A 13829-nucleotide genomic window follows, 5' to 3' on the forward strand; every position below is an offset into this window, starting at 1 on the left:
GGCCGCTCGAAAAATTAGCTGTTTCCTCGCTTTGCAAACAATATTCCTCTATTTTCGATACTCCCTGACCATCGAGCTTTAGTTTCAGGGATTATTAGCGAACTGGACACGGTCAAGAAACTGTATAAATGTAAGTCCATTATCATTTCTACCCCGTTTTGATTTGGTTGTAGTCATTTTAAAGTATATTGAACTTTTTTACTAAACCCAGCAGTATGTTTAATGTGTTTGACCCCTGTCCTTGAGGGAATCCTCTGTTGGAGCGATGGTGACACCGATCTTGAGGTTGCAGACAGGGAAAAATCACGAAACTGTGAGCCTGACTCATGTACGCATCTAAGTGCTATCAATCCTGTTTAATGGCCAAATCTCTCAATAGGAATAGTTCATTTCTTTGCAAAAAAAAAATCAAATTTTCAGCTGTTTTCTGCCATATGTCCATATAGTATTTCACTAGCCTACATTTTCAGCCTCCGATTACTCCAAGGTAAGTTATTTAATACATCATTGCCTGCACCTTGAGTATGTGCGTCATTGTAGAATCAACCTGGCAATTTGTCTATTTACATCAGCTGATTGTATTACAACAGCCTGTGGGATAATTGATCTGTTGGCCTAGAGATGGATTTGCTCCACCCTTTTCTAAATACCGCTAAGCTTGCTACTGCACCTGAGCATGGCCACCTGAAAACATGACCGTCATGTGCTGCCCACTTGTGAAACCACACTGGCCACAAGGCACTGATTTTTACATCTTTCTTGGAAGCAGTAATGTGTTGTCGATAGTTCAATGTCTGGTATCTCTTTCTGAATGTGTTTTGATGGGCCAAAGGCCTTGCATTCCTTAGGTTAATGCCCTTTCAGACAGCACAGCCTGCAGCAATATTTGAGACATCTCTGCATTTGTTGTGAATTTCTGTTCCTTTCACACTGAGAAGGATTCTACAGTTAATAACTAAGAATCATATTAATGCCACCTCCAGTGGAGGCCTCAGTCACCTTCTGCATTACCATCCATGTTCATATCTTTCTTGCAAAGCTATGTAGTGCCTGGGAATAGAGCTGGGCGGTATCCAGATTTTCATACAGTTTCTGTTAAAGTCTAATCCAGTGGCGCGATTTTCAAATACCTTAAAAATCCTATTACTTCAATTTCTCAAACATATGACTATTTTACAGCTATTTAAAGACAAGACTCTCATTAATCTAACCACACTGTCCGATTTCAAAAAGGTTTTACAACGAAAGCAAAACATTAGATTATGTCAGCAGAGTACCAAGCCAGAAATAATCAGACACCCATTTTTCAAGCTAGCATATAATGTCACAAAAACCCAGAAGACAGCTAAATGCAGCACTAACCTTTGATGATCTTCATCAGATGACAACCCTAGGACATTATGTTATACAATACATGCATGTTTTGTTCATATTTATATCAAAAACCAGCTTTTTACATTAGCATGTGACGTTCAGAACTAGCATACCCCCCGCAAACTTCCGGCGAATTCACTAACAATTTACTAAATTACTCACGATAAACGTTCACAAAAAGCATAACAATTATTTTAAGAATTATAGATACAGAACTCCTCTATGCACTCGATATGTCCGATTTTAAAATAGCTTTTTGGTGAAAGAATATTGCAAAATGTGGTAAGTACATAGCCCAGCCATCACGGGCTAGCTATTTAGACACCCGGCAAGTTTAGCACTCACCAATATCAGATTTACTATTACAAAAGTTTGATTACCTTTTGTTGTCTTCGTCAGAATGCACTCCCAGGACTGCTACTTCAATAACAAATGTTGGTTTGGTCCAAAATAATCCATCGTTATATCCGAATAGCGGCGTTTTGTTCGTGCGTCCCAGACACTATCCGAAATGGTAAATCAGGGTCGCGCGCATGGCGCAATTCATGACAAAAACAATCTAAATATTCCATTACCATACTTCGAAGCATGTCAACCGCTGTTTAAAATCCATTTTTCTCGTAAAAAAGCGATAATATTCCGACCGGGAATGTCCATTTAGCTAAACAGAGGAAAGAAAACAAAACTTTCGGTCGACGCGGGCACGAGCCTGAGTCTCACAGTACTGTAACCAGCCACTACCCAAACGCGCTACTTTGTTTCAGCCAGAGCCTGCAAAGCCACGATTCAGCGTTTTGCCGCCTTCTGAGAGCCTATGGCAGCCGTAGGAAGTGTCACGGGACAGCTTAGATCCTCACTCTTCAATAAACAGAGACAAGAAGAACGACACCTTGTCAGACAGGCCACTTCCTGCATGAAATCTTCTCAGGTTTTTGCCTGCCATATGAGTTCTGTTATACTCACAGACACCATTCAAACAGTTTTAGAAACTTTAGGGTGTTTTCTATCCAAAGCCAATAATTATATGCATATTCTAGTTACTGGGCAGGAGTAGTAACCAGATTAAATCGGGTACGTTTTTTATCCAGCCGTGTCAATACTGCCCCCTACACTCAACAGGTTAAGTTTAATGCTAGCTAGCAACTTACCTTGGCTTCTTACTGCCCTCGCGTAACAGGTGGAGTGCAATGTGGAGTGCAATGTAAGGCAGGTGGTTAGAGCGTTGGACTAGTAACTGGAAGGTTGCAAAAACGAATCCCCGAATCCCCCCTGAACAAGGCAGTTAACCCCCGTTCCTAGGCCATCATTGAAAATAAGAATGTGTTCTTAATCTGACTTGCGTAGTTAAATAAAAGTGTAAATTAAATAGAAATCGGCAAATCGGTGGCCAAAAATACCGATTGTTATGAAAACTTGAAATCGGCCCTAATTAATCGGCCATTCCGATTAATCGGTCAACCTCTAGTTTCTGTACCATAATGAGATATATGGTAATACCAGATGTGCGCACAAGGGGCGCTATTAAAAATCTTTACACACAAAACAATTTATGGAACAGGGATCTTGATCCAGGAGAGGATTGTACGTCTCTGCTGTAACCAACAAATTAATCTTGATGTCTTGCCACTTAGCTAGCAAGTAAGCAAATGTATAGCTGGATGTCATTTATTTGATACATCTTAGATTTCTTATAGTTATACTTAACTTATAGTTAGTCATAAGCAGTGGTGTAGCATGCAGCCTCCCGCGAGGTGGGGATGCCCCCCCCCCCCCCCCCGGTACGGAAAATCATAGTCAGTATTTCGAAATACGGTATAAACAATATATCGCCTGAGCCGACCTGTGAATATCTTTGTGGACCAATGAACCATAGCAACCTATATCATCACAAACCTCGTTATCAGTGTCTTGGTCAACAGAAACAACCTTGTGGTTGTTATTTGGGCTTTGTACACTGTCACCGCTGAGCAAATATATATTTGCTTTTGTGCATTGAGAACATGTAATAATTTGTTTTTTTTTATGTCAACGAGTCATTGTAAGATATGTTGAATCAATGGCCTAAGTTATACGCAATGTTCACATGGAAATAATACAGCCCTTGCCAACACAAATGTCGTTGCCAGCAGGCTAGTCACTCTTTCCACTGCCACACTGGGCAACATGCATATGACAGAGAATAATTGAGGTCACTGTATCTTTCTTTATTCAGATGGAGAGATTTCCATCAACATTTAAATGTGTGGAACGATACATGGAAATGCTGAAGGAATCAGTTACAGATAAAGGAAAACCGCACTGCAGAATGTTAGCTCTTTATCAGCGGTGTTAACCCTTCCTCTCATAAGCTGTTCTTCTTGCAGACATTCTTATTGGAAATGGACATGAAACTACACATCCTTTAAAATACAGCATAAACGTTCAAAGTCAAACCTCTGCGATTGATTGAATTCAGTCTCGTAATGTTATAATACAGTGCATTCGGTCAGAGTCCTTGACTTTTTCCACATTTTGTTACGTCACAGCCTTACTCTAAAATTAGTTAAATAAAAAAGTCCTCATTAATCTACACAAATACCCCATAATCAAAGTGAAAAAAGGTTTCTAGAAATGTTTGGAAATGTATAAAAAATCAGACATAAGTATTCAGACCCTTTCCGATGAGGTTTGAAATTGAGCTCAGGTGCATCCTCTTTCCATTGCTCATCCTTGAGATGTGGGCTCCAATCAAGTTGTAGAAACATGTGGTAAATTCAATTGATTGGACATGATTTGGAAAGGCACACATCTGTCAATAAAAGGTCCCACAGTTGACAGTGCATGTCAAAAACCAAGCCATGAGGTTGAAGGAATTGTCCGTGGAGCGCCGAGACAGAATTGTGTCGAGGCACAGATCTGGGGAAGGAAAGCAAACATTTCTGCAACATTGAAGGTCCCCAAGAACACAGTGGCCTCCATCATTCTTAAATGGAAGAAGTTTGGAACCACCAAGACTCTCCCTAGAGCTGGCTGCCTGGCCAAACTGAGCAATCGGGGGAGAAGGGCCTTGGTCAGGGAGGTGACCAAGAACGTGATGGTCACTCTGACAGAGCTCCAGAGTTCCTCTGTGGAGATGGGAGAACCTTTCAGAAAGACAACCATCTCTACAGCACTCCACCAATCAGGCCTTTATGATAGAGTGGCCAGACGGAAGCCACTCCTCAGTAAAAGGCACATGACAACCGCTTGTAGTTTGCCAAAAGACACCTAAAGGACTTTCAGACCATGAGAAACAAGATAATCTGTTCTGATGAAACCAAGATTGAACTCTTTGGCCTGAATGTCAAGTGTCACATCTGGAGGAAATCTGGCACCATCCCTACGGTGAAGCATGGTGGTGACAGCACCATGATGCTGTGGGGATGTTTTTCAGCAGTAGGGACTGGGAGACTAGTCAGGATCAAGGGAAGGATGAACAGAGCAAAGTGCAGAGATCCTTGATTAAAAACCTGCTCCAGAGCGCTCAGGACCTCCAGACTGGGGTGAAGATTCCCCTTCCAACAGGACAACAACCCTAAGCACACAGCCAAGACAACACAGGAGTGGCTTTGGAAAAGTCTCAATGTCCTTGAGTGGCCTATGCAGAGCCCGGACTTGAACCCAATCGAACATCTCTGGAGAAACCAGAAAATAGCTGTGCAGCGACGCTCCCCTCCAACGTGACAGAGCTTGAGAGGATCTGCAGAGAAGAATGGGAGAAACTCCCCAAATACAGGTGTGCCAAGCTTGTAGCGTCATACCCAAGAAGACTCGATGCTGTAATCGCTGCCAAAGGTGCTTCAACAAAGTACTGAGTAAAGGGTCTGAATACTTATGGAAATGTGATGTTTTTTTCTTTGTTGATACATTTGCAACAATGTCTAAACCTCTATTTGCTTTGTCATTTTGGGGTATTGTGTGTAGATTGAGGGAAAACAAAAAAACTATTTTATCAATTATATAGTAAGGCTGTAACGTAACACAATGTGGAATAAGTCAAGGAGTCGGAATAATTTCCGAATGCTGTGTATGTATGTATGTGTGTGTGTATATATATATATATGTGTATATATATATATATATATATATATATATATATATATATATATATATACACACACTTTAAGGTTGTCCTCTCTCCATCCTCAATCACGCCGTCATGCTGGGACTAGCATTGTGAAGCCATTTCTGAATGGTGGAACATGTGGAAAGTATGCAACAATAGGTCCCATGTGTAAGGGCTAAGCAGTGTCAAGGCAGTGGTAGGCACACCCACTTCCTCTCTGGGATGACGGAGTCTGGCCTGTGGCTCACGACGCTGGGGTGCCAATCCACTCTCGCCATTTTTCTGATCCCAGACAGATAAAGGCCACTCTGTGGGAAAAGAAACAGTTAGCACAAAAAAAGGAAATATGAGCCATGTAGGCCAACAAAGGCACCAAGCCTTAAGAACTCCATGATCCTCAAGACATTTGTGTCCTATATTCCCTGTTGCTGAGATCTGGTTGATCAGCGGCAGCTTCGTGAATCAGGTGCAACTGGCCCTGGAGAAAGAAAGCATGTTTGACATTTGCTGCGATTGTCTCCCGATGAATTTCTGCCCCCATCAACATGTGGCAAAGGTCTGTGATGGAAATATGAAAACAATGCGGTACAGTGTGTCAACAGTCTGTCGTTCATTGGACAACTGAGGCATGTGGTATAGTTTTACAGTCTTTGTTTGGAACATAATGCTCAGTCAACATGCCATCGCTATTCATGTCTCTGGGACCTTCGGTCTGTACATACGATTGTTTGACTAGTACTACCCTGAACAGATGGCTGACTAGTAAATGCAGTACAATGTCCTCCGTAATGGTCTAACAGCTACGGCTGTATTTTGCTCTCTGACCTTATACCCTGGCATGCTTACAATGATCTAAACTGTTGCCATGACGACATGTAAATTATCAAGATTACTGCATAGGTTCTTTATAGCCAAGTGTGTGTTGCTAACCCTACAACCACGAAGGGCACACACACAAATGAAGGAAACCCTGCTCTAACAAGGACAGTCAATGGTGGTGGTGCAGGGAGCCTACAGCGTTTGTGGAAGGAGGGCTTTGAAATGCTCTGCTGGGCCCAGTCCACATGCCATGAATTCTCCATTTTACTACAGTCTGCCTGCGGTCCAACTCAGATTTCACACAATGGACTGGGGATGGAATGCTGTATGAATACACTCACAAGGAAGAGTCTGCTTTATGTAGACTAACTCCTGATGCTCTAATCAAATGAGTCATTTCTATCTGTAGTCAATAACAGTATGGTGTGCACACTGTACTCCCCCATATATACAGTACTAGTCAAAAGTTTGGACACACCCACTCACTCAAGGGTTTTTATTTTTACTATTTTCTACACTGTAGAAGAATAGTGAAGACATCAACACTATGAAATAAAACGTATAGAGTCATGTAGTAACCAAAAAAGTGTTAAATCAAACTATATTTTAGATTCTTCAAAGTAGCCACCCTTTGCCTTGATGACAGCTTTCTCTCAACCAGCTTCACCTGGAATGCTTTTCCAACAGTCTTGAAGGAGTTCCCACATATCTCAAATTTTGACTCATCAGACCAAAGGACAGATTTCCACCGGTCTAATGTCCATTGCTCGTGTTTCTTGGCCCAAGCAAGTCTCTTCTTCTTATTGGTGTCGTTTTAGTAGTGGTTTCTTTGCAACAATTCAACCATGAAGGTCTGATTCACCCACTCCCCTCTGAACAGTTGATGTTGAGATGTCTGTTACTTGAACTCTGTGAAGCATTTATTTGGGCTGCTATCTGAGGTGCAGTTAACTCTAAGGATCTTATCCTCTGCAGCAGTGGCAACTCTCCCGAGTGGCTCAGCGGTCTAATGCACTGCATCTCAGTACTAGAGGCGTCACTACAGACCCTGGGTTTGATTCCAGGCTATATCACAAACGGCTGTGATTGGGAGTCCCATAGGGCGGTGCACAATTGGTCCAGCATCGTTAGGGTTTGGCCAGGGTAGTCCGTCATTGTAAATAAGTATTTGTTCTTAACTGACTTGCCTAGTTGAATAAAGAAACTTTCTTTCCTGTTTCGTTCCTCATGAGAGCCAATTTCATCATAGCGCTTGATGGTTTTTGCGATATCTAAAATATATATTTTGATTTGTTGAACACTTTTTTGGGGGTTACTACATGATTCCATATGTGTTATTTCATAGTTTTGATGTCTTCACTATTATTCTACAATGTAGAAAATAGTAAAAATAAAGAAACCTGCATGAATAGCTGTGTGCAAACTTGACTGGTACTGTGTGAATTTTTTTTATAATTTAAAAAATATATATTTATCAGACACACACACACACACACACACACACACAGGTCTTGCCTTAACCACTCACAGGATTTGTGAATGATATCCTAGCACAAGCTTCACAGTAGTATCATTCTGGAAGTCTGAACGGGCCATTGAGTAAGAAGACAAAAGGTATAGCAGAATAGGTTTGCCTGATGGCAGTGGCACAACGTCCATGGAGCACTTGGTTCAGGAAGCTGTAGTAAGGGACCCCCCTTCAATCCTTACAGGATGAGGCCTTTCCTGTTTGGAAAGGAGAGCAACCTGATCCCCGTCAGGGTGTCTTCCTCCAGAAAATAGGAGTGCCCTTTTTAAGGGCCAGTTTCCCCAGAACAGATTCAGCGTAGTCCTGGACTTGTTGATTGGAGACTCCCAAAGTGCTTTTTAGTCCAGGTCCAGCCATGACCAGGAAACGGGCCCTAAGTGGACCCCACAAGATAATTCCTGGAGCCATCAGTGCACTTTCCAAAGTGAATCTTTGGTAATTAGATTTATCTTCTAAATGACTGGAGTTGTGTATCAGGTTTACTCTGTGAGCTAGGTATGTTATTGGTCATTGAATGAATGGTGGTGCATGTGTATAGTGACTTTTTATTGTAAGAAAGTGGGATGCAAAGCAAGTAGACTACATCTTGAGCATAAGGCAGGTTTGTTCAGTTTTTGGGAAAATATGTAAGTGCTGTTTGAATGACGTGGCGCTCCTCTAAAGATTACAGCACTGGTGAGAAAGACACCCACATCTTGTCAACTGTTGAAGGCTTCTTAGTACATGTCTTGTCTTGTCTTGTCAAAGGACAATAACAAGCAACAAGACCTGCCTTCACTGAGTCAGTTGTGCTCATTTGAGGTGTGGAATTTTTGCTGCTTCCATTATGTTGTCTTCTGTTTTCATTGCTCATCAATGACGTCAGTGACTCTCAAATTGTCCAAATGTTGAAACAAACAACAAACTGTTCTTATCAAGAATCATTCTAAGCAGGAGAAAATACAGGTTTCACAATCTCGAAACGATTTTCCACCAGGGATGAGCTCAGCCAGTGTGTATCTCCTGCCAGCAGAACTCATGATTATGAAATGGTTCCATTCCATGATCTGCCTCATATCAGGATTATACGTGTAAGGCATTTGTTGGCCAGTTACATTTCTCATGTTCAGACCTGATGCAGTCTTAGATGTAGCAACACATGAACCAAAAACACACCAAAAAATAGAATGGCCTCCATATTGAGGCAAAACACAAGCTCTCAAAATTTAGATTAGACTTTAGCCAACAGTTGGTTGGATAAATATACATTTAAAAAAAATCAAGGACAGGGGGTAGTGGTCTAAGGCACTGCATCAGTGCTAGCTGTGCCACTAGAGATCCTGGTTCGAGTCCAGGCTCTGTCGCAGCCGGCCGTGACCGGGAGACCCATGGGGCGGCGCACAATTGGCTCAGCGTCATCCGGGTTAGGGGAGGGTTTGGCCGACAGGGATGTTCTTGTCCCATCGAGCACTAGCGGCTCCTGTGGCAGGTTGGGCGCAGTGCACGCATACACAGTCGCCAGGTGTATGGTCTTTCCTCCGAAACATTGGTGCGGCTGGCTTAAGGCCTAAGCGGGCGTTGTTTCAAGAAGCAGTGGTTGGGTTGTGTTTCGGAGGACTCACGGCTCTCGACCTTCGCCTCTCCCGAGTCCATACGTGAGTTGCAGCAATGAGACAAGACCGTAACTACCAATAATAAAATCAATGACATCCTATGATAATACAGAATCAATTGTATACTCCATTTTCATGTGTATCAGTAGCTAAGTTTCCATCCAACAGCTTGTCATGCAAATATCCTAAAATCTGCATTTTCCGAGGAGAGATGTTTCCATTAAATTGACTTGTTGTGGATAGAAGGTTTTGCCTGATGACGTAGTTCACATAAACATTAGTTTTGCGGTTTAAAAATACAAGTTAAATGTCTTTCCATCAAATTTTTACCTCTTCTGATCATTTTTTTCACGCAAAAATTTGCTCAACATAGCGAATGTGCCCACTTTTTGGTTTTGGTACATGCGCTCTAGCCAACAGCTCGCAGATACTGTGCGGGTAGGCTACAGTACCTACATGATAGCCTTCCCTGTAGCTCAGTTGGTAGAGCATGGTGTTTGCAACGCCAGGGTTGTGGGTTCGATTCCCACGGGGGGCCAGCACAGAAAAAAAAAAAGAAATGTATGCATTCACTACTGTAAGTCGCTCTGGATAAGAGCGTCTGCTAAATGACTAAAAATGTAAAAAATGTAAAATGATGAAATGATTATGGACAAAATGGCAAGATCATTTTTATTTTGTCAAAAGGCAGGCAATCATCGCTCATCATGTCACCAGAATAAGACCCTCGATTATTTTGTTGTGAATGAGCTCAAGCTCATCACCGTGCAGTTTCACCACACAGTGAAGTTCATCATAACTTATTTCATCTGTAGCCTAATAAACTGCATGGTTTCCTGACGAGTCGTAATGGGAGGACCCCACATGTCATCGCGTGACTCCCAAGTTTACTTTGATATGATGGTTATTATATCAATATTTGCACATGAAGGTGTTTCCATCGCCATCATTTTAGAAACAAAATGATATCCCACCTTGCCTAGCGTATTTCGTTTTATCTACATTTGGAAAGTTTACAGACAAATTTGAGGTTTCCATCAGGCCTGTTGTGACCTTTTTTTTAAAAAAAATTATCGGACATATACTTTACTTGCATAAAAAGGTTGGATGGAAACCTGGTTAGTGTGTGAAACTGTAAACACATGTTTGAAATAATAACGAAAGACCATTCCATAAAATATAGATATTTATTTTCTCCCTGGGCAAACTGGCAAATCTATTCCAGCTTAATCTGTGATGGTCCATATTCCATATATAGCCTATCAACTGACATCTTTCCCAGTAGGGAAATGTGTCACTCCCAGAGTCCTCTAGGGCCTCATTGGAGTGGAGTTTTAGGGATGAATCCTCACATTTCCTCTCACAGGAAGCCTCTGAAACTGAGGGGGCGGATTCACCACATGGGCCTATTTTTAGTACATTTCTAACACTTAGGGGGTTTACCTCCTACCCAGAAAAATGGTCCCACTCATTATTTTATTTAACCTTTTTATTTAACTAGGCAAGTCAGTTAAGAACAAATTCTTATTTTACAATGACTGCTTACCCCGGCCTAACCCGGACGACGCTGGGCTAATTGTGCGCCGCCCTATGGGACTTTTAATCACGGCTGGTTGTAATACAGCCTGGAATCGAACCAGGGTCTGTAGTGACGCCTCTAGCACTTAGATGCAGTGCCTTAGACCGCTGTGCCATTCGGGAGCCCTAAGATAAGCTTCTGGAATTTGACGAGCATGTATGGCAGTTTGAGTGAAGAAAGTGAGTCTTCCCATTTTGTCTACTGGCCCTTATCTGAAGGGGTGACTGGAAGCCCTACAGTAAGGGTTTTTATAGTCTACCGAGTTTCTATGTGTAGTGACATCGTATACATTTTGTGAACTAGAAATGCCACCGAGCGTGTAGGACAATGCGTATGAAAGTGTGCCTCAAGAAATATACGACGCAATGGGTGGCACAACTCATAATAATGTTGCTTTCTGACATCACGGTTCTCTAAAACGGGGTCTCCCAAACTCTGTCCTGGGGCCCTCCCTGGGTGTACATTTTTTGTTTTTTGCCCTAGCTCTACACAGCTGATTCAAATAACCAACTCTTTTTCAAGCTTTGATTATTTGACTCAGTTTTTTTTGTGCTAGGGCAAAAACCAAAACGTTCACCCAGGGTTTGGGAAACCCTGCTCTAAAACATATGTAATGCATAGAGTACACCCCATTTACCCCACCCAAAACTTCAGCTGTTTGAAAGAAGTTCAGGTTTGAAGTTACTTTTTCTTTGTCTTAGGTTTTTGGGTATTGAGTCACATGGACATGCTAACTGCATTAGCTGCAGCTCTTGCATATGTCATTACAGCTAATGATTGCTGTCTTCGCTCTTTCTTATGGGGCTTTCACACGAAATATTTGTATTTTTTAGTTGTTTTCCACTTAGTTCGATTAGCTTGGACTTAACAATGCACTGTCATTCGCTCAAAGTGTGGTCTTGGTTAGAGGTCGACCAATTATTATTTTTCAAAGCCGATACTGATTATTGGAGGACGAAAAAAAGCCGATACCGATTAATCGGCCTATTTTTATTATTATTTTTTTATTTAAATTTTTAATTTAATTGATTTTTTTGTAATAATGACAATTACAACAATACTGAATGAACACTTATTTTAACTTAATACATAAATACTATCAATTTAGCCTCAAATAAATAATGAAACATGTTCAATTTGGTTTAAATAATGCAAAAACAAAGTGTTGGAGAAGAAAGTAAAAGTGCAATATGTGCCATGTAAGAAAGCTAACGTTTAAGTTCCTTGCTCAGAACATGAGAACATATGAAAGCTGGTGGTTCCTTTTAACATGAGTCTTCAATATTCCCAGGTAAGAAGTTTTAGGTTGTAGTTACTATAGGACTATTTGTCTCTATAAGATTTGAATTTCATATACCTTTGACTATTGGATGTTCTTATAGGCACTTTAGTATTGCCAGTGTAACAGTATAGCTTCCGTCCCTGTAATAAAAATAAATCTAACGTTTTACCTAATGATATATAAGGAGGGCATTTGTACAACATGTTTCACAACAGCACACAACAAAATTCCAGAGACATATTGAGCAACCAAGTGATACCAATCACGACCACACCCAGAGGACAGATGGCTGACTTAAGAAACTCACACAAAAATGTCAAGACATGAAGGCGCCCTAGCCACACGAACTGACCACTGGTGTAAAGAATAACATTCCATGAATATCGCAAGCACCCAGACACGAAATACACACACACACTTAGGTGTGTTGGACTCCGAGGACAAAGGACACTGCCAAGGGCCAATGGGAAGTCGACACCACCTGGAGAGTGGACCGTCCCTCCACTCATCGACCAGTCAGGAGAGCGGACCTACTTGACTCAACGTCAACACACTGTTATTTCATTGTATAAATTGGATGTACACTATGTTTCGGGGCTCTCTCTTCTGCTAGTTCCCTAAGAGCTAAACGAACGAGCCCGTGCACGCTCAGCCAAATATCTTTGTCTCATAATAAATAGCCTTACTATATACTGAATCCACCTGGTCCATCGTCTTGACTTGGTCTCCTTCTCAAGTAATTGATCATCAACATCCCTCTCCTCGCTCCAACCTGGGCTCGAACCAGGAACACATTGACAACAGCCACCCTCGAAGCAGCGTTACCCATGTAGAGGAAGGGGAACAACTACTCCAAGTCTCAGAGCGAGTGACGTTTGAAACGCTATTAGTGCGCACCCCGCTAACTAGCTAGCCATTTCACATGGGTTACACCAGCCTCATCTTGGGAGTTGATAGGCTTGAAGGTGTGGGTATAATTTGTGGAACGTTCCAACAGGAATCTGTTCCAAAAAACGTAAAGTAAAAGGTTGCCAACCAACAACGCATACAAAGTAGCAACACATACAAACCTAGCTAACTAGCTGCCGAGTAGGCATCATCTCACCACGTAGCTTATTCTTAATGTTTGTCCATAGGCAACCAGAGTGAGGGCAGACATTTTTCGGAATAAACGTGATAAACGCAATGAAATATACCACCCCCTACCCGGTATCTTATTCTGCCGCTATACAACTTTGTATGCGTTGTTTTTTGGCAACCTTGTTATTTACGAAGTTTTTGGAATAGATTCCTGTTGGAACGTTCCACAAATTATACCCACCCGGGTTGAAGTCATAAACAGCGCAACGCTTGAAGCACAGCGAAGGGCTGCTGGCAAAACGCATGACAGTGCTGTTTGAATGAATGCTTACGAGCCTGCTGGTGCCTACCACCACTCAGTCAGACTGTTCTATCAAATATCAAATCATAGACTTAATTATAATATAATAAACACACAGAAATACGAGCCTTAGTTTCCGGATTCGATCATATTAATGAGCTATCATCTCGAAAACAAAACGTTTTTCCTT

At 41.7% G+C, this 13829-nt stretch overlaps 1 protein-coding gene across 1 annotated transcript in view; it reads left to right on the forward strand.

The window, feature by feature from the left end:
• plekhg3 (pleckstrin homology and RhoGEF domain containing G3) overlaps positions 1 to 13829 on the forward strand; it is a 127875-nt gene that overhangs the window by 1241 nt on the left and 112805 nt on the right. The gene's annotated exons all lie outside the window — the stretch shown is intronic.

Source organism: Salmo salar, chromosome 15 (assembly GCF_965601325.2).
Source record: "Salmo salar chromosome 15, fSalSal1, whole genome shotgun sequence".
Lineage (NCBI taxonomy): Eukaryota > Metazoa > Chordata > Actinopteri > Salmoniformes > Salmonidae > Salmo > Salmo salar.